The following is a 19,828-nucleotide window of genomic DNA, read 5'->3' on the forward strand; positions in this document are numbered from 1 at the left end:
GTTCGTTTGTGTGTCTTTACTAGGACTTTTTAAGAGGGAATAACATTTCGTGCTTAGGTATGGGAGATAATCAACCCGGAGCGAAATAATCTCGTCCAGAATTTCCGAAAAAGTCACTTTCTTTTGCCGCAAAACATCAGAAACTAGAGAAACCTGTAAGGATTTTGGTGAAATGTTCCGTATGAGAAATGTTCTCCCATGTCTTTACTAGTACTTGTTAAGAGGGCATATCATTTCGTGTTAAGGTATGAGAGATAATCCTCCCGGAGCGAAATAATCTCGTCCAGAATTTGGGAAAAAGTCACTTTTGGTTGCCGCGAAACATCAGAAACTAGAGAAACTTGTAAGGATTTTGGAGAAATGTTCCTCATAAGAAATGTTTGCCTATGTCTTTAATAGGACTTGTTAAGAGGGCATATCATTTCGTGCTAAGGTATGGGAGATAATCCGCCCGGAGCGAAATAATCTCGTCCAGAATTTGGGAAAAAGTCACTTTATGTTGCCGCAAAACATCAGAAACTAGAGAAACCTGTAAGGGTTTGGAGAAATGTTCCTCATGAGAAATGTTCGTTTGTGTGTCTTTACTAGGACTTTTTAAGAGGGAATAACATTTCGTGCTAAGGTATGGGAGATAATCAACCCGGAGCGAAATAATCTCGTCCAGAATTTCCGAAAAAGTCACTTTCTTTTGCCGCAAAACATCAGAAACTAGAGAAACCTGTAAGGATTTTGGTGAAATGTTCCATATGAGAAATGTTCTCCCATGTCTTTACTAGTACTTGTTAAGAGGGCATATCATTTCGTGTTAAGGTATGAGAGATAATCCTCCCGGAGCGAAATAATCTCGTCCAGAATTTGGGAAAAAGTCACTTTTGGTTGCCGCGAAACATCAGAAACTAGAGAAACTTGTAAGGATTTTGGAGAAATGTTCCTCATAAGAAATGTTTGCATATGTCTTTAATAGGACTTGTTAAGAGGGCATATCATTTCGTGCTAAGGTATAGGAGATAATCCGCCCGGAGCGAAATAATCTCGTCCAGAATTTGGTAAAGAGTCACTTTATGTTGCCGCAAAACATCAGAAACTAGAGAAACGTGTAAGGATTTTCGAGAAATGTTCCTCATGAGAAATGTTTGCCTATGTCTTTACTAGTACTTGTTAATAGGACATATCATTTCGTGCTAAGGTATGGGAGATAATCCGCCCGGAGCGAAATAATCTCGTCCAGAATTTGGGAAAAAGTCACTTTATGTTGCCGCAAAACATCAGAAACTAGAGAAACCTGTAAGGGTTTGGAGAAATGTTCCTCATGAGAAATGTTCGTTTGTGTGTCTTTACTAGGACTTTTTAAGAGGGAATAACATTTCGTGCTAAGGTATGGGAGATAATCAACCCGGAGCGAAATAATCTCGTCCAGAATTTCCGAAAAAGTCACTTTCTTTTGCCGCAAAACATCAGAAACTAGAGAAACCTGTAAGGATTTTGGTGAATTGTTCCGTATGAGAAATGTTCTCCCATGTCTTTACTAGTACTTGTTAAAAGGGAATATCATTTCGTGTTAAGGTATGAGAGATAATCCTCCCGGAGCGAAATAATCTCGTCCAGAATTTGGGAAAAAATCACTTTATGTTGCCGCAAAACATCAGAAACTAGAGAAACCTGTAAGGATTTTGGAGAAATGTTCCTCATGAGAAATGTTCTTCTGTGTGTCTTTACTAGGACTTTTTAAGAGGGAATAGCAATTCGTGCTAAGGTATGGGAGATAATCGGCCCGGAGCGAAATAATCTCGTCCAGAATTTCCGAAAAAGTCACTTTCTGTTGCCGCAAAACATCTGAAACTAGAAAAACCTGTAAGGATTTTGGTGAAATGTTCCGCATGAGAAATGTTTGCATGTCTTTACTAGTACTTGTTAAGAGTGCATAGCATTTCGTGCTAAGGTATGGGAGATAATCCGCCCGGAGCGAAATAATCTCGTCCAGAATTTGGGAAAAAGTCACTTTTGGTTGCCGCGAAACATCAGAAACTAGAGAAACTTGTAAGGATTTTGGAGAAATGTTCCTCATAAGAAATGTTTGCCTATGTCATTAATAGGACTTGTTAAGAGGGCATATCATTTCGTGCTAAGGTATGGGAGATAATCCGCCCGGAGCGAAATAATCTCGTCCAGAATTTGGTAAAAAGTCACTTTATGTTGCCGCAAAACATCAGAAACTAGAGAAACGTGTAAGGATTTTCGAGAAATGTTCCTCATGAGAAATGTTTGCCTATGTCTTTACTAGTACTTGTTAATAGGACATATCATTTCGTGCTAAGGTATGGGAGATAATCCGCACGGAGCGAAATAATCTCGTCCAGAATTTGGGAAAAAGTCACTTTATGTTGCCGCAAAACATCAGAAACTAGAGAAACCTGTAAGGGTTTGGAGAAATGTTCCTCATGAGAAATGTTCGTTTGTGTGTCTTTACTAGGACTTTTTAAGAGGGAATAACATTTCGTGCTAAGGTATGGGAGATAATCAACCCGGAGCGAAATAATCTCGTCCAGAATTTCCGAAAAAGTCACTTTCTTTTGCCGCAAAACATCAGAAACTAGAGAAACCTGTAAGGATTTTGGTGAAATGTTCCGCATGAAAAATGTTCTCCCATGTCTTTACTAGTACTTGTTAAGAGGGCATATCATTTCGTGTTAAGGTATGAGAGATAATCCTCCCGGAGCGAAATAATCTCGTCCAGAATTTGGGAAAAAGTCACTTTTGGTTGCCGCGAAACATCAGAAACTAGAGAAACTTGTAAGGATTTTGGAGAAATGTTCCTCATAAGAAATGTTTGCCTATGTCTTTAATAGGACTTTTTAAGAGGGAATAACATTTCGTGCTAAGGTATGGGAGATAATCAACCCGGAGCGAAATAATCTCGTCCAGAATTTCCGAAAAAGTCACTTTCTTTTGCCGCAAAACATCAGAAACTAGAGAAACCTGTAAGGATTTTGGTGAAATGTTCCATATGAGAAATGTTCTCCCATGTCTTTACTAGTACTTGTTAAGAGGGCATATCATTTCGTGTTAAGGTATGAGAGATAATCCTCCCGGAGCGAAATAATCTCGTCCAGAATTTGGGAAAAAGTCACTTTTGGTTGCCGCGAAACATCAGAAACTAGAGAAACTTGTAAGGATTTTGGAGAAATGTTCCTCATAAGAAATGTTCTCCCATGTCTTTACTAGTACTTGTTAAGAGGGAATATCATTTCGTGCTAAGGTATGGGAGATAATCCGCCTGGAGCGAAATAATCTCATCCAGAATTGGGGAAAAAGTCACTTTCTGTTACCGCAAAACATCAGAAACTAGAGAACCCTGTAAGGATTTTCGATAAATGTTCCTCATGAAAAATGTTTGATTATGTCTTTACTAGTACTTGTTAATAGGTCATATCATTTCGTGCTAAGGTGTGAGAGATAATCCTCCCGGAGCGAAATAATCTCGTCCAGAATTTGGGAAAAAGTCACTTTTGGTTGCCGCGAAACATCAGAAACTAGAGAAACTTGTAAGGATTTTGGAGAAATGTTCCTCATGTGAAATGTTCGCTTATGTCTTTACTAGGACTTGTTAAGAGGTCATAGCATTTCGTGCTAAGGAATGGGAGATAATCCGCCCGGAGCGAAATAATCTCGTCCAGAATTTGGTAAAAAGTCACTTTATGTTGCCGCAAAACATCAGAAACTAGAGAACCCTGTAAGGATTTTCGATAAATGTTCCTCATGAAAAATGTTTGATTATGTCTTTACTAGTACTTGTTAATAGGTCATATCATTTCGTGCTAAGGTGTGAGAGATAATCCTCCCGGAGCGAAATAATCTCGTCCCGAATTTGGGAAAAAGCCACTTTTGGTTGCCGCAAAACATCAGAAACTAGAGAAACTTGTAAGGATTTTGGAGAAATGTTCCTCATGTGAAATGTTCGCTTATGTCTTTACTAGGACTTGTTAAGAGGTCATAGCATTTCGTGCTAAGGAATGGGAGATAATCCGCCCGGAGCGAAATAATCTCGTCCAGAATTTGGGAAAAAGTCACTTTATGTTGCCGCAAAACATCAGAAACTAGAGAAACCTGTAAGGGTTTGGAGAAATGTTCCTCATGAGAAATGTTCGTTTGTGTGTCTTTACTAGGAATTTTTAAGAGGGAATAACATTTCGTGCTAAGGTATGGGAGATAATCAACCCGGAGCGAAATAATCTCGTCCAGAATTTCCGAAAAAGTCACTTTCTTTTGCCGCAAAACATCAGAAACTAGAGAAACCTGTAAGGATTTTGGTGAAATGTTCCGTATGAGAAATGTTCTCCCATGTCTTTACTAGTACTTGTTAAGAGGGCATATCATTTCGTGTTAAGGTATGAGAGATAATCCTCCCGGAGCGAAATAATCTCGTCCAGAATTTGGGAAAAAGTCACTTTTGGTTGCCGCGAAACATCAGAAACTAGAGAAACTTGTAAGGATTTTGGAGAAATGTTCCTCATAAGAAATGTTTGCCTATGTCTTTAATAGGACTTGTTAAGAGGGCATATCATTTCGTGCTAAGGTATGGGAGATAATCCGCCCGGAGCGAAATAATCTCGTCCAGAATTTGGGAAAAAGTCACTTTATGTTGCCGCAAAACATCAGAAACTAGAGAAACCTGTAAGGGTTTGGAGAAATGTTCCTCATGAGAAATGTTCGTTTGTGTGTCTTTACTAGGACTTTTTAAGAGGGAATAACATTTCGTGCTAAGGTATGGGAGATAATCAACCCGGAGCGAAATAATCTCGTCCAGAATTTCCGAAAAAGTCACTTTCTTTTGCCGCAAAACATCAGAAACTAGAGAAACCTGTAAGGATTTTGGTGAAATGTTCCGCATGAAAAATGTTCTCCCATGTCTTTACTAGTACTTGTTAAGAGGGAATAGCATTTCGTGCTAAGGTATGGGAGATAATCCGCCCGGAGCGAAATAATCTCATCCAGAATTGGGGAAAAAGTCACTTTCTGTTACCGCAAAACATCAGAAACTAGAGAACCCTGTAAGGATTTTCGATAAATGTTCCTCATGAAAAATGTTTGATTATGTCTTTACTAGTACTTGTTAATAGGTCATATCATTTCGTGCTAAGGTGTGAGAGATAATCCTCCCGGAGCGAAATAATCTCGTCCCGAATTTGGGAAAAAGCCACTTTTGGTTGCCGCAAAACATCAGAAACTAGAGAAACTTGTAAGGATTTTGGAGAAATGTTCCTCATGTGAAATGTTCGCTTATGTCTTTACTAGGACTTGTTAAGAGGTCATAGCATTTCGTGCTAAGGAATGGGAGATAATCCGCCCGGAGCGAAATAATCTCGTCCAGAATTTGGTAAAAAGTCACTTTATGTTGCCGCAAAACATCAGAAACTAGAGAAACGTGTAAGGATTTTCGAGAAATGTTCCTCATGAGAAATGTTTGCCTATGTCTTTACTAGTACTTGTTAATAGGACATATCATTTCGTGCTAAGGTATGGGAGATAATCCGCCCGGAGCGAAATAATCTCGTCCAGAATTTGGGAAAAAGTCACTTTATGTTGCCGCAAAACATCAGAAACTAGAGAAACCTGTAAGGGTTTGGAGAAATGTTCCTCATGAGAAATGTTCGTTTGTGTGTCTTTACTAGGACTTTTTAAGAGGGAATAACATTTCGTGCTAAGGTATGGGAGATAATCAACCCGGAGCGAAATAATCTCGTCCAGAATTTCCGAAAAAGTCACTTTCTTTTGCCGCAAAACATCAGAAACTAGAGAAACCTGTAAGGATTTTGGTGAAATGTTCCATATGAGAAATGTTCTCCCATGTCTTTACTAGTACTTGTTAAGAGGGCATATCATTTCGTGTTAAGGTATGAGAGATAATCCTCCCGGAGCGAAATAATCTCGTCCAGAATTTGGGAAAAAGTCACTTTTGGTTGCCGCGAAACATCAGAAACTAGAGAAACTTGTAAGGATTTTGGAGAAATGTTCCTCATAAGAAATGTTTGCCTATGTCTTTAATAGGACTTGTTAAGAGGGAATATCATTTCGTGCTAAGGTATGGGAGATAATCCGCCTGGAGCGAAATAATCTCGTCCAGAATTTGGTAAAAAGTCACTTTATGTTGCCGCAAAACATCAGAAACTAGAGAACCCTGTAAGGATTTTCGATAAATGTTCCTCATGAAAAATGTTTGATTATGTCTTTACTAGTACTTGTTAATAGGTCATATCATTTCGTGCTAAGGTGTGAGAGATAATCCTCCCGGAGCGAAATAATCTCGTCCCGAATTTGGGAAAAAGCCACTTTTGGTTGCCGCAAAACATCAGAAACTAGAGAAACTTGTAAGGATTTTGGAGAAATGTTCCTCATGTGAAATGTTCGCTTATGTCTTTACTAGGACTTGTTAAGAGGTCATAGCATTTCGTGCTAAGGAATGGGAGATAATCCGCCCGGAGCGAAATAATCTCGTCCAGAATTTGGGAAAAAGTCACTTTATGTTGCCGCAAAACATCAGAAACTAGAGAAACCTGTAAGGGTTTGGAGAAATGTTCCTCATGAGAAATGTTCGTTTGTGTGTCTTTACTAGGACTTTTTAAGAGGGAATAACATTTCGTGCTAAGGTATGGGAGATAATCAACCCGGAGCGAAATAATCTCGTCCAGAATTTCCGAAAAAGTCACTTTCTTTTGCCGCAAAACATCAGAAACTAGAGAAACCTGTAAGGATTTTGGTGAAATGTTCCGCATGAAAAATGTTCTCCCATGTCTTTACTAGTACTTGTTAAGAGGGAATAGCATTTCGTGCTAAGGTATGGGAGATAATCCGCCCGGAGCGAAATAATCTCATCCAGAATTGGGGAAAAAGTCACTTTCTGTTACCGCAAAACATCAGAAACTAGAGAACCCTGTAAGGATTTTCGATAAATGTTCCTCATGAGAAATGTTTGATTATGTCTTTACTAGTACTTGTTAATAGGTCATATCATTTTGTGCTAAGGTGTGAGAGATAATCCTCCCGGAGCGAAATAATCTCGTCCCGAATTTGGGAAAAAGCCACTTTTGGTTGCCGCAAAACATCAGAAACTAGAGAAACTTGTAAGGATTTTGGAGAAATGTTCCTCATGTGAAATGTTCGCTTATGTCTTTACTAGGACTTGTTAAGAGGTCATAGCATTTCGTGCTAAGGAATGGTAGATAATCCGCCCGGAGCGAAATAATCTCGTCCAGAATTTGGGAAAAAGTCACTTTATGTTGCCGCAAAACATCAGAAACTAGAGAAACCTGTAAGGGTTTGGAGAAATGTTCCTCATGAGAAATGTTCGTTTGTGTGTCTTTACTAGGACTTTTTAAGAGGGAATAACATTTCGTGCTAAGGTATGGGAGATAATCAACCCGGAGCGAAATAATCTCGTCCAGAATTTCCGAAAAAGTCACTTTCTTTTGCCGCAAAACATCAGAAACTAGAGAAACCTGTAAGGATTTTGGTGAAATGTTCCGCATGAAAAATGTTCTCCCATGTCTTTACTAGTACTTGTTAAGAGGGAATAGCATTTCGTGCTAAGGTATGGGAGATAATCCGCCCGGAGCGAAATAATCTCGTCCAGAATTGGGGAAAAAGTCACTTTCTGTTACCGCAAAACATCAGAAACTAGAGAACCCTGTAAGGATTTTCGATAAATGTTCCTCATGAGAAATGTTTGATTATGTCTTTACTAGTACTTGTTAATAGGTCATATCATTTCGTGCTAAGGTGTGAGAGATAATCCGCCCAGAGCGAAATAATCTCGTCCCGAATTTGGTAAAAAGCCACTTTATGTTGCCGCAAAACATCAGAAACTAGAGAAACGTGTAAGGATTTTCGAGAAATGTTCCTCATGTGAAATGTTTGCCTATGTCTTTACTAGGACTTGTTAAGAGGTCATAGCATTTCGTGCTAAGGAATGGTAGATAATCCGCCCGGAGCGAAATAATCTCGTCCAGAATTTGGGAAAAAGTCACTTTATGTTGCCGCAAAACATCAGAAACTAGAGAAACCTGTAAGGGTTTGGAGAAATGTTCCTCATGAGAAATGTTCGTTTGTGTGTCTTTACTAGGACTTTTTAAGAGGGAATAACATTTCGTGCTTAGGTATGGGAGATAATCAACCCGGAGCGAAATAATCTCGTCCAGAATTTCCGAAAAAGTCACTTTCTTTTGCCGCAAAACATCAGAAACTAGAGAAACCTGTAAGGATTTTGGTGAAATGTTCCGTATGAGAAATGTTCTCCCATGTCTTTACTAGTACTTGTTAAGAGGGCATATCATTTCGTGTTAAGGTATGAGAGATAATCCTCCCGGAGCGAAATAATCTCGTCCAGAATTTGGGAAAAAGTCACTTTTGGTTGCCGCGAAACATCAGAAACTAGAGAAACTTGTAAGGATTTTGGAGAAATGTTCCTCATAAGAAATGTTTGCCTATGTCTTTAATAGGACTTGTTAAGAGGGCATATCATTTCGTGCTAAGGTATGGGAGATAATCCGCCCGGAGCGAAATAATCTCGTCCAGAATTTGGGAAAAAGTCACTTTATGTTGCCGCAAAACATCAGAAACTAGAGAAACCTGTAAGGGTTTGGAGAAATGTTCCTCATGAGAAATGTTCGTTTGTGTGTCTTTACTAGGACTTTTTAAGAGGGAATAACATTTCGTGCTAAGGTATGGGAGATAATCAACCCGGAGCGAAATAATCTCGTCCAGAATTTCCGAAAAAGTCACTTTCTTTTGCCGCAAAACATCAGAAACTAGAGAAACCTGTAAGGATTTTGGTGAAATGTTCCGCATGAAAAATGTTCTCCCATGTCTTTACTAGTACTTGTTAAGAGGGAATAGCATTTCGTGCTAAGGTATGGGAGATAATCCGCCCGGAGCGAAATAATCTCATCCAGAATTGGGGAAAAAGTCACTTTCTGTTACCGCAAAACATCAGAAACTAGAGAACCCTGTAAGGATTTTCGATAAATGTTCCTCATGAAAAATGTTTGATTATGTCTTTACTAGTACTTGTTAATAGGTCATATCATTTCGTGCTAAGGTGTGAGAGATAATCCTCCCGGAGCGAAATAATCTCGTCCCGAATTTGGGAAAAAGCCACTTTTGGTTGCCGCAAAACATCAGAAACTAGAGAAACTTGTAAGGATTTTGGAGAAATGTTCCTCATGTGAAATGTTCGCTTATGTCTTTACTAGGACTTGTTAAGAGGTCATAGCATTTCGTGCTAAGGAATGGGAGATAATCCGCCCGGAGCGAAATAATCTCGTCCAGAATTTGGTAAAAAGTCACTTTATGTTGCCGCAAAACATCAGAAACTAGAGAAACGTGTAAGGATTTTCGAGAAATGTTCCTCATGAGAAATGTTTGCCTATGTCTTTACTAGTACTTGTTAATAGGACATATCATTTCGTGCTAAGGTATGGGAGATAATCCGCCCGGAGCGAAATAATCTCGTCCAGAATTTGGGAAAAAGTCACTTTATGTTGCCGCAAAACATCAGAAACTAGAGAAACCTGTAAGGGTTTGGAGAAATGTTCCTCATGAGAAATGTTCGTTTGTGTGTCTTTACTAGGACTTTTTAAGAGGGAATAACATTTCGTGCTAAGGTATGGGAGATAATCAACCCGGAGCGAAATAATCTCGTCCAGAATTTCCGAAAAAGTCACTTTCTTTTGCCGCAAAACATCAGAAACTAGAGAAACCTGTAAGGATTTTGGTGAAATGTTCCATATGAGAAATGTTCTCCCATGTCTTTACTAGTACTTGTTAAGAGGGCATATCATTTCGTGTTAAGGTATGAGAGATAATCCTCCCGGAGCGAAATAATCTCGTCCAGAATTTGGGAAAAAGTCACTTTTGGTTGCCGCGAAACATCAGAAACTAGAGAAACTTGTAAGGATTTTGGAGAAATGTTCCTCATAAGAAATGTTTGCCTATGTCTTTAATAGGACTTGTTAAGAGGGAATATCATTTCGTGCTAAGGTATGGGAGATAATCCGCCTGGAGCGAAATAATCTCGTCCAGAATTTGGTAAAAAGTCACTTTATGTTGCCGCAAAACATCAGAAACTAGAGAACCCTGTAAGGATTTTCGATAAATGTTCCTCATGAAAAATGTTTGATTATGTCTTTACTAGTACTTGTTAATAGGTCATATCATTTCGTGCTAAGGTGTGAGAGATAATCCTCCCGGAGCGAAATAATCTCGTCCCGAATTTGGGAAAAAGCCACTTTTGGTTGCCGCAAAACATCAGAAACTAGAGAAACTTGTAAGGATTTTGGAGAAATGTTCCTCATGTGAAATGTTCGCTTATGTCTTTACTAGGACTTGTTAAGAGGTCATAGCATTTCGTGCTAAGGAATGGGAGATAATCCGCCCGGAGCGAAATAATCTCGTCCAGAATTTGGGAAAAAGTCACTTTATGTTGCCGCAAAACATCAGAAACTAGAGAAACCTGTAAGGGTTTGGAGAAATGTTCCTCATGAGAAATGTTCGTTTGTGTGTCTTTACTAGGACTTTTTAAGAGGGAATAACATTTCGTGCTAAGGTATGGGAGATAATCAACCCGGAGCGAAATAATCTCGTCCAGAATTTCCGAAAAAGTCACTTTCTTTTGCCGCAAAACATCAGAAACTAGAGAAACCTGTAAGGATTTTGGTGAAATGTTCCGCATGAAAAATGTTCTCCCATGTCTTTACTAGTACTTGTTAAGAGGGAATAGCATTTCGTGCTAAGGTATGGGAGATAATCCGCCCGGAGCGAAATAATCTCATCCAGAATTGGGGAAAAAGTCACTTTCTGTTACCGCAAAACATCAGAAACTAGAGAACCCTGTAAGGATTTTCGATAAATGTTCCTCATGAGAAATGTTTGATTATGTCTTTACTAGTACTTGTTAATAGGTCATATCATTTTGTGCTAAGGTGTGAGAGATAATCCTCCCGGAGCGAAATAATCTCGTCCCGAATTTGGGAAAAAGCCACTTTTGGTTGCCGCAAAACATCAGAAACTAGAGAAACTTGTAAGGATTTTGGAGAAATGTTCCTCATGTGAAATGTTCGCTTATGTCTTTACTAGGACTTGTTAAGAGGTCATAGCATTTCGTGCTAAGGAATGGTAGATAATCCGCCCGGAGCGAAATAATCTCGTCCAGAATTTGGGAAAAAGTCACTTTATGTTGCCGCAAAACATCAGAAACTAGAGAAACCTGTAAGGGTTTGGAGAAATGTTCCTCATGAGAAATGTTCGTTTGTGTGTCTTTACTAGGACTTTTTAAGAGGGAATAACATTTCGTGCTAAGGTATGGGAGATAATCAACCCGGAGCGAAATAATCTCGTCCAGAATTTCCGAAAAAGTCACTTTCTTTTGCCGCAAAACATCAGAAACTAGAGAAACCTGTAAGGATTTTGGTGAAATGTTCCGCATGAAAAATGTTCTCCCATGTCTTTACTAGTACTTGTTAAGAGGGAATAGCATTTCGTGCTAAGGTATGGGAGATAATCCGCCCGGAGCGAAATAATCTCGTCCAGAATTGGGGAAAAAGTCACTTTCTGTTACCGCAAAACATCAGAAACTAGAGAACCCTGTAAGGATTTTCGATAAATGTTCCTCATGAGAAATGTTTGATTATGTCTTTACTAGTACTTGTTAATAGGTCATATCATTTCGTGCTAAGGTGTGAGAGATAATCCGCCCAGAGCGAAATAATCTCGTCCCGAATTTGGTAAAAAGCCACTTTATGTTGCCGCAAAACATCAGAAACTAGAGAAACGTGTAAGGATTTTCGAGAAATGTTCCTCATGTGAAATGTTTGCCTATGTCTTTACTAGGACTTGTTAAGAGGTCATAGCATTTCGTGCTAAGGAATGGTAGATAATCCGCCCGGAGCGAAATAATCTCGTCCAGAATTTGGGAAAAAGTCACTTTATGTTGCCGCAAAACATCAGAAACTAGAGAAACCTGTAAGGGTTTGGAGAAATGTTCCTCATGAGAAATGTTCGTTTGTGTGTCTTTACTAGGACTTTTTAAGAGGGAATAACATTTCGTGCTTAGGTATGGGAGATAATCAACCCGGAGCGAAATAATCTCGTCCAGAATTTCCGAAAAAGTCACTTTCTTTTGCCGCAAAACATCAGAAACTAGAGAAACCTGTAAGGATTTTGGTGAAATGTTCCGTATGAGAAATGTTCTCCCATGTCTTTACTAGTACTTGTTAAGAGGGCATATCATTTCGTGTTAAGGTATGAGAGATAATCCTCCCGGAGCGAAATAATCTCGTCCAGAATTTGGGAAAAAGTCACTTTTGGTTGCCGCGAAACATCAGAAACTAGAGAAACTTGTAAGGATTTTGGAGAAATGTTCCTCATAAGAAATGTTTGCCTATGTCTTTAATAGGACTTGTTAAGAGGGCATATCATTTCGTGCTAAGGTATGGGAGATAATCCGCCCGGAGCGAAATAATCTCGTCCAGAATTTGGGAAAAAGTCACTTTATGTTGCCGCAAAACATCAGAAACTAGAGAAACCTGTAAGGGTTTGGAGAAATGTTCCTCATGAGAAATGTTCGTTTGTGTGTCTTTACTAGGACTTTTTAAGAGGGAATAACATTTCGTGCTAAGGTATGGGAGATAATCAACCCGGAGCGAAATAATCTCGTCCAGAATTTCCGAAAAAGTCACTTTCTTTTGCCGCAAAACATCAGAAACTAGAGAAACCTGTAAGGATTTTGGTGAAATGTTCCGCATGAAAAATGTTCTCCCATGTCTTTACTAGTACTTGTTAAGAGGGAATAGCATTTCGTGCTAAGGTATGGGAGATAATCCGCCCGGAGCGAAATAATCTCATCCAGAATTGGGGAAAAAGTCACTTTCTGTTACCGCAAAACATCAGAAACTAGAGAACCCTGTAAGGATTTTCGATAAATGTTCCTCATGAAAAATGTTTGATTATGTCTTTACTAGTACTTGTTAATAGGTCATATCATTTCGTGCTAAGGTGTGAGAGATAATCCTCCCGGAGCGAAATAATCTCGTCCCGAATTTGGGAAAAAGCCACTTTTGGTTGCCGCAAAACATCAGAAACTAGAGAAACTTGTAAGGATTTTGGAGAAATGTTCCTCATGTGAAATGTTCGCTTATGTCTTTACTAGGACTTGTTAAGAGGTCATAGCATTTCGTGCTAAGGAATGGGAGATAATCCGCCCGGAGCGAAATAATCTCGTCCAGAATTTGGTAAAAAGTCACTTTATGTTGCCGCAAAACATCAGAAACTAGAGAAACGTGTAAGGATTTTCGAGAAATGTTCCTCATGAGAAATGTTTGCCTATGTCTTTACTAGTACTTGTTAATAGGACATATCATTTCGTGCTAAGGTATGGGAGATAATCCGCCCGGAGCGAAATAATCTCGTCCAGAATTTGGGAAAAAGTCACTTTATGTTGCCGCAAAACATCAGAAACTAGAGAAACCTGTAAGGGTTTGGAGAAATGTTCCTCATGAGAAATGTTCGTTTGTGTGTCTTTACTAGGACTTTTTAAGAGGGAATAACATTTCGTGCTAAGGTATGGGAGATAATCAACCCGGAGCGAAATAATCTCGTCCAGAATTTCCGAAAAAGTCACTTTCTTTTGCCGCAAAACATCAGAAACTAGAGAAACCTGTAAGGATTTTGGTGAAATGTTCCATATGAGAAATGTTCTCCCATGTCTTTACTAGTACTTGTTAAGAGGGCATATCATTTCGTGTTAAGGTATGAGAGATAATCCTCCCGGAGCGAAATAATCTCGTCCAGAATTTGGGAAAAAGTCACTTTTGGTTGCCGCGAAACATCAGAAACTAGAGAAACTTGTAAGGATTTTGGAGAAATGTTCCTCATAAGAAATGTTTGCCTATGTCTTTAATAGGACTTGTTAAGAGGGAATATCATTTCGTGCTAAGGTATGGGAGATAATCCGCCTGGAGCGAAATAATCTCGTCCAGAATTTGGTAAAAAGTCACTTTATGTTGCCGCAAAACATCAGAAACTGGAGAACCCTGTAAGGATTTTCGATAAATGTTCCTCATGAAAAATGTTTGATTATGTCTTTACTAGTACTTGTTAATAGGTCATATCATTTCGTGCTAAGGTGTGAGAGATAATCCTCCCGGAGCGAAATAATCTCGTCCCGAATTTGGGAAAAAGCCACTTTTGGTTGCCGCAAAACATCAGAAACTAGAGAAACTTGTAAGGATTTTGGAGAAATGTTCCTCATGTGAAATGTTCGCTTATGTCTTTACTAGGACTTGTTAAGAGGTCATAGCATTTTGTGCTAAGGAATGGGAGATAATCCGCCCGGAGCGAAATAATCTCGTCCAGAATTTGGGAAAAAGTCACTTTATGTTGCCGCAAAACATCAGAAACTAGAGAAACCTGTAAGGGTTTGGAGAAATGTTCCTCATGAGAAATGTTCGTTTGTGTGTCTTTACTAGGACTTTTTAAGAGGGAATAACATTTCGTGCTAAGGTATGGGAGATAATCAACCCGGAGCGAAATAATCTCGTCCAGAATTTCCGAAAAAGTCACTTTCTTTTGCCGCAAAACATCAGAAACTAGAGAAACCTGTAAGGATTTTGGTGAAATGTTCCGTATGAGAAATGTTCTCCCATGTCTTTACTAGTACTTGTTAAGAGGGCATATCATTTCGTGTTAAGGTATGAGAGATAATCCTCCCGGAGCGAAATAATCTCGTCCAGAATTTGGGAAAAAGTCACTTTTGGTTGCCGCGAAACATCAGAAACTAGAGAAACTTGTAAGGATTTTGGAGAAATGTTCCCCATAAGAAATGTTTGCCTATGTCTTTAATAGCACTTGTTAAGAGGGCATATCATTTCGTGCTAAGGTATGGGAGATAATCCGCCCAGAGCGAAATAATCTCGTCCAGAATTTGGTAAAAAGTCACTTTATGTTGCCGCAAAACATCAGAAACTAGAGAAACGTGTAAGGATTTTCGAGAAATGTTCCTCATGAGAAATGTTTGCCTATGTCTTTACTAGTACTTTTTAATAGGACATATCATTTCGTGCTAAGGTATGGGAGATAATCCTCCCGGAGCGAAATAATCTCGTCCAGAATTTGGGAAAAAATCACTTTATGTTGCCGCAAAACATCAGAAACTAGAGAAACCTGTAAGGATTTTGGAGAAATGTTCCCATGATAAATGTTCGCTTATGTCTATACTAGGACTTTTTAAGAGGACATAGCATTTCTTGCTAAGTTATGGGAGATAATCGGCCCGGAGCGAAATAATCTCGTCCAGAATTTGGGAAAAAGTCACTTTATGTTGCCGCAAAACATCAGATACTAGAGAAACCTGTAAGGATTTTGGAGAAATGTTCCTCTTGAGAAATGTTCTTCTGTGTGTCTTTACTAGGACTTTTTAAGAGGGAATAGCATTTCGTGCTAAGGTATGGGAGATAATCCGCCCGGAGCGAAATAATCTCGTCCAGAATTTCCGAAAAAGTCACTTTTTGTTGCCGCAAAACATCTGAAACTAGAGAAACCTGTAAGGATTTTGGTGAAATGTTCTGCATGAGAAATGTTCTCCCATGTCTTTACTAGTACTTGTTAAGAGGGCATAGCATTTCGTGCTAAGGTATGGGAGATAATCCGCCCGGAGCGAAATAATCTCGTCCAGAATTGGGGGGAAAGTCACTTTCTGTTACTGCAAAACATCAGAAACAAGAGAACCCTGTAAGTATTTTGGAGAAATGTTCTGCATGAGAAATATTTGCCTATGTCTTTAATAGTACTTGTTAATAGGGCATATCATTTCGTGCTGAGGTATGAGAGATAATCCTCCCGGAGCGAAATAATCTCGTCCAGAATTTGGGAAAAAGTCACTTTTAGTTTCCGCAAAACATCAGAAACTAGAGAAACTTGTAAGGATTTTGGAGAAATGTTCTGCAGGAGAAATGTTCGCTTATGTATTTATTAGGACTTGTTAAGAGGGCATAGCATTTCGTGCTAAGGTATGGGAGATAATCCGCCCGGAGCGAAATAATCTCGTCCAGAATTTGAGAAAAAGTCACTTTCTGTTGCCACAAAACATCAGAAACTAGAGAAACCTGTAAGGATTTTGGAGAAATTTTCCTCATGAGAAATGTTCCCTGTGTCTTTACTAGGAATTTTTAAGAGGGAATAGCATTTCGTGCTAAGGTATTGGAGATAATCCGCCCGGAGCGAAATAATCTCGTCCAGAATTTCCGAAAAAGTCACTTTATTTTGTCGCAAAACATCAGAAACTAGAGAAACCTATAAGGATTTTGGTGAAATGTTATGCATGAGAAATGTTCTCCCATGTATTGGATAGTACTTTTTAATAGGGCATAGCATTTCGTACTAAAGTATGGGAGATAATCCCCCCGGAGCGAAATAATCTCGTCCAGAATTTGGGAAAAAGTCACTTTTTGTTACCGCAAAACATCAGAAACTAGAGAACCCTGTAAGGATTTTCGAGAAATGTTCCTCATGAGAAATGTTTTCCTATGTATTTACTAGTACATGTTAATAGGGCATAGCATTTCGTTATAAGGTAAAAGAGATAATCCTCCCGGAGCGAAATAATCTCGTCCAGAATTTGGGAAAAAGTCACTTTCTGTTGCCGCAAAATATCAGAAACTAGAGAAACCTGTAAGGATTTTGGAGAAATGTTTGCCTATGTATTTACTAGGACTTGTTAAGAGGGTATAGCATTTCGTGCTTAGGTATGGGAGATAATTGTTCAATTGCAAGGAAATCTTATGTACTACACAAGACACAATTGAAGCAAATATGATTTGATTCACTCAAATCGGTTCATGAACTTTATAGCCACGGTTTGCAAATTGCATTCCTTAGTCTTTACAAGTTCAGAAATCATCTTCAGATATATAACCTTCTTTAGTTCACACACTAGGTTCGCGGAATTAAGCAACCGGGTAGAGTTTACATACTCCAACAGAAAATCTCGGCAAAAACTTTCCGCCGGTTCACGAACTGGTACTCATGCAACTAGTTTGTCAACTCCAGCAGAATTTCTCGGGATGAGAAATTCGGCAGTTCGCGAACTGAGTTCGCGTACTTGGCAACAGGCCATTCTTCCGGTTTCTCTTGATCAACAAAGTTCGCAAAATTTGGTTCAAGGATATGACTTATGCACATATCTGTTTCCACAAAAATACTTATGTCCATCATTGGTTATGTAATCTAAACTCTGATTCCAACCATTGAAACATTCTTAGAGGACGTTATAGAGTTGTTAGACCATTTCTCGTCAAAGAAATTTTCAAAGTGATTGAAATATATCATGACTTTTGTCACTAGATCAACTCTCTAACTAGTTCATTTGAGTCATTTGAACTAGTTATGGTGAAGAAGAATATGGTTGGTATGAAATGCTCATATGACTAACCTTGTGGTTAACTATTATTGAAACAATAATGTACACGTTTGGGCACGGTTAACAAACCTAGAAGCGTGCATTTCATTTGTGTATAACAAGCTAAGTTTTCGATCTAACGGTTGAGAAATATTAGCTTGAATCTAAATAAGGTTTTCATCTAACAATGGATATTGTTTGCTTTGTGATCAAGGCGAAACCCTGATTTGAAAGACTATACAAGGGGACATCTAGCAATTCTGTAAAACTAATCCTCATACTTCACGTGTGATACAAGTTTGCGTGCTAGAGTCGTTTCTCCTTTAACCTTTGTTTTTCTTCTTCTAAAACCAGGTTAACGACTTAAAGACTTCATTGGGATTGTGAAGCCAGACCAATACTAATTTTATCGTAGTTGTGTGATCTTATCTTACATCTTCTATCGTACGAGTACAATCAGATTGATTGTCTTGAGAATGATATCTCCGATATGCAAGATATAAAAAGTAATCACAAACATCTTCGTCTCACTGTTTGTGATCCCGCAACATCTTGTTTCGCTACCATACAATTAAGATTGTTGTAAGGTGATTGATTTATCTAGGCTGTTCTTCGGGAATATAAGACCGGGTTATCAATTGGTTCCTGTTCACCTTGATTATTATCAAAATACGGAACAAAACCTTTTAGGGTTTATCTCTAGGATACAGATTGATCCTTTGATAGAATTGTCTGTGTGAGACAGATTTTTTATTGTCAAAACCTGCGATTTTGGGTCGTAGAAACTCTTAGTTGTGGGTGAGATCAGCTAAGGGAATCAAGTGTGCAGTATCCTGCTGGTATCAGAGGCGTAGGGAGTACAACTGTACCTTGGATCAGTGGGAGACTTATTGGGGGTTCAATTATAGTCCAGTCTGAAGTTAGCTTGGAGTAGGCTAGTGTCTGTAGCGGCTTAATACAGTGTGTGTTCAATATGAACTAGGTCCCGGGGTTTTTCTACATTTGCGGTTTCCTCGTTAACAAAATTTCTGGTGTCTGTGTTATTTCTATTTCCGCATTATATTTGTTTATAATTGAAACAATACAGGTTGTGCGTTTGAATCAATCAATTGGAAATCCGACCTTCGGTTGTTGATTGATATTGATTGATCCTTGGATATTGGTCTTTGGTACCATCCAAGTTATTCCTTGTATTTGATTAGAACTCGCAGTTCTTTCTTGAGTAAATCAAATCAAAAAGAGAGATATAAACTCGTTGATATACTTTTAATTGATTGAGTCTTGTTGATTCTCTTAAAAGTATATTCGAGTTTGTCCATACAGATTGCTAAGCGAAATATTGGGTGGTGTTGTTAAACCCCCGCTTTTTCAGATCCATTTAATATTTTTAAATAATTATGCACCAAATGAAAAAGGTGATTTCTAAAAGGACTCGATAGACTTGGGACCACCTAAAAATGGACCAAATGGAATAAAACACTGATCTACCGACTAATTGATGATTATTTGCTACATATCTTATATATATTCATTTTACACATGAAATGCTAGTGCCCACCTTTGAACTTATGCTAAGTAGATATATTTTTATAAGTTAATACATATCGTATTTGGGTGCCGAAAACGAATTATACACGTATGTATGACGTTCCGAACTATCCCCACATCGCGAATGGTTGACCGGATAGTGGACCGGATTTTCATTCCATTAAAACAGATAATACACGTACGTTTACCGTCCCGAATGTTTCCTGTAACCCGAATTGCTAACTATGGTCAGCAGCATCTGAAAATAATTTTTGTTCCCTCCCTATTAGTTGTTTTGGACTTTATGTAGATGATTTCGCAATAAAAGTAGTGCTTTTGCACTTTTTATATTAATCTGGGCACAAACTTTAATGAAAATACAAAAAAAAGGTCTCTTTTTGTCCAAATTTTATTGGTCTCCGATTGGTGTATAACGAATCTCGTGATTAGGGTCCATGTAATTCATCTTTAGAAATAACGCGCGATTGAGTATAGTAATATTAATTGGGGATGTAAATTACTTTCCCCAACCAATAATGTTTGTTAAGGGATGTTTTTGAGGAGAAAATACTAAACAGCCCTACCCTCAAAATAAAAATCTAAAAACTTAAAATCAAAAAACAAAATCATATCCCCATTTCCATCTTCAGTGTCGGCATTCTCGTTATGGTTAGGGCTTTGAAACCTAAATATTCCCCACTTTGAAAACAATATTTTTTTATAACATTTAGAAGTGATGAAGATCATGCCGGTAGTGATGAAGACCATGCCGGAAGTGATGAAGACCATGCCGGTAGTGATGACGATCATGCCGGAAATGATGAAGATCATGCGGTAGTGATGACGAACATGCCGGAA

Source organism: Papaver somniferum, chromosome 11 (genome assembly GCF_003573695.1).
Source record: "Papaver somniferum cultivar HN1 chromosome 11, ASM357369v1, whole genome shotgun sequence".
Classification (NCBI taxonomy): domain Eukaryota; kingdom Viridiplantae; phylum Streptophyta; class Magnoliopsida; order Ranunculales; family Papaveraceae; genus Papaver; species Papaver somniferum.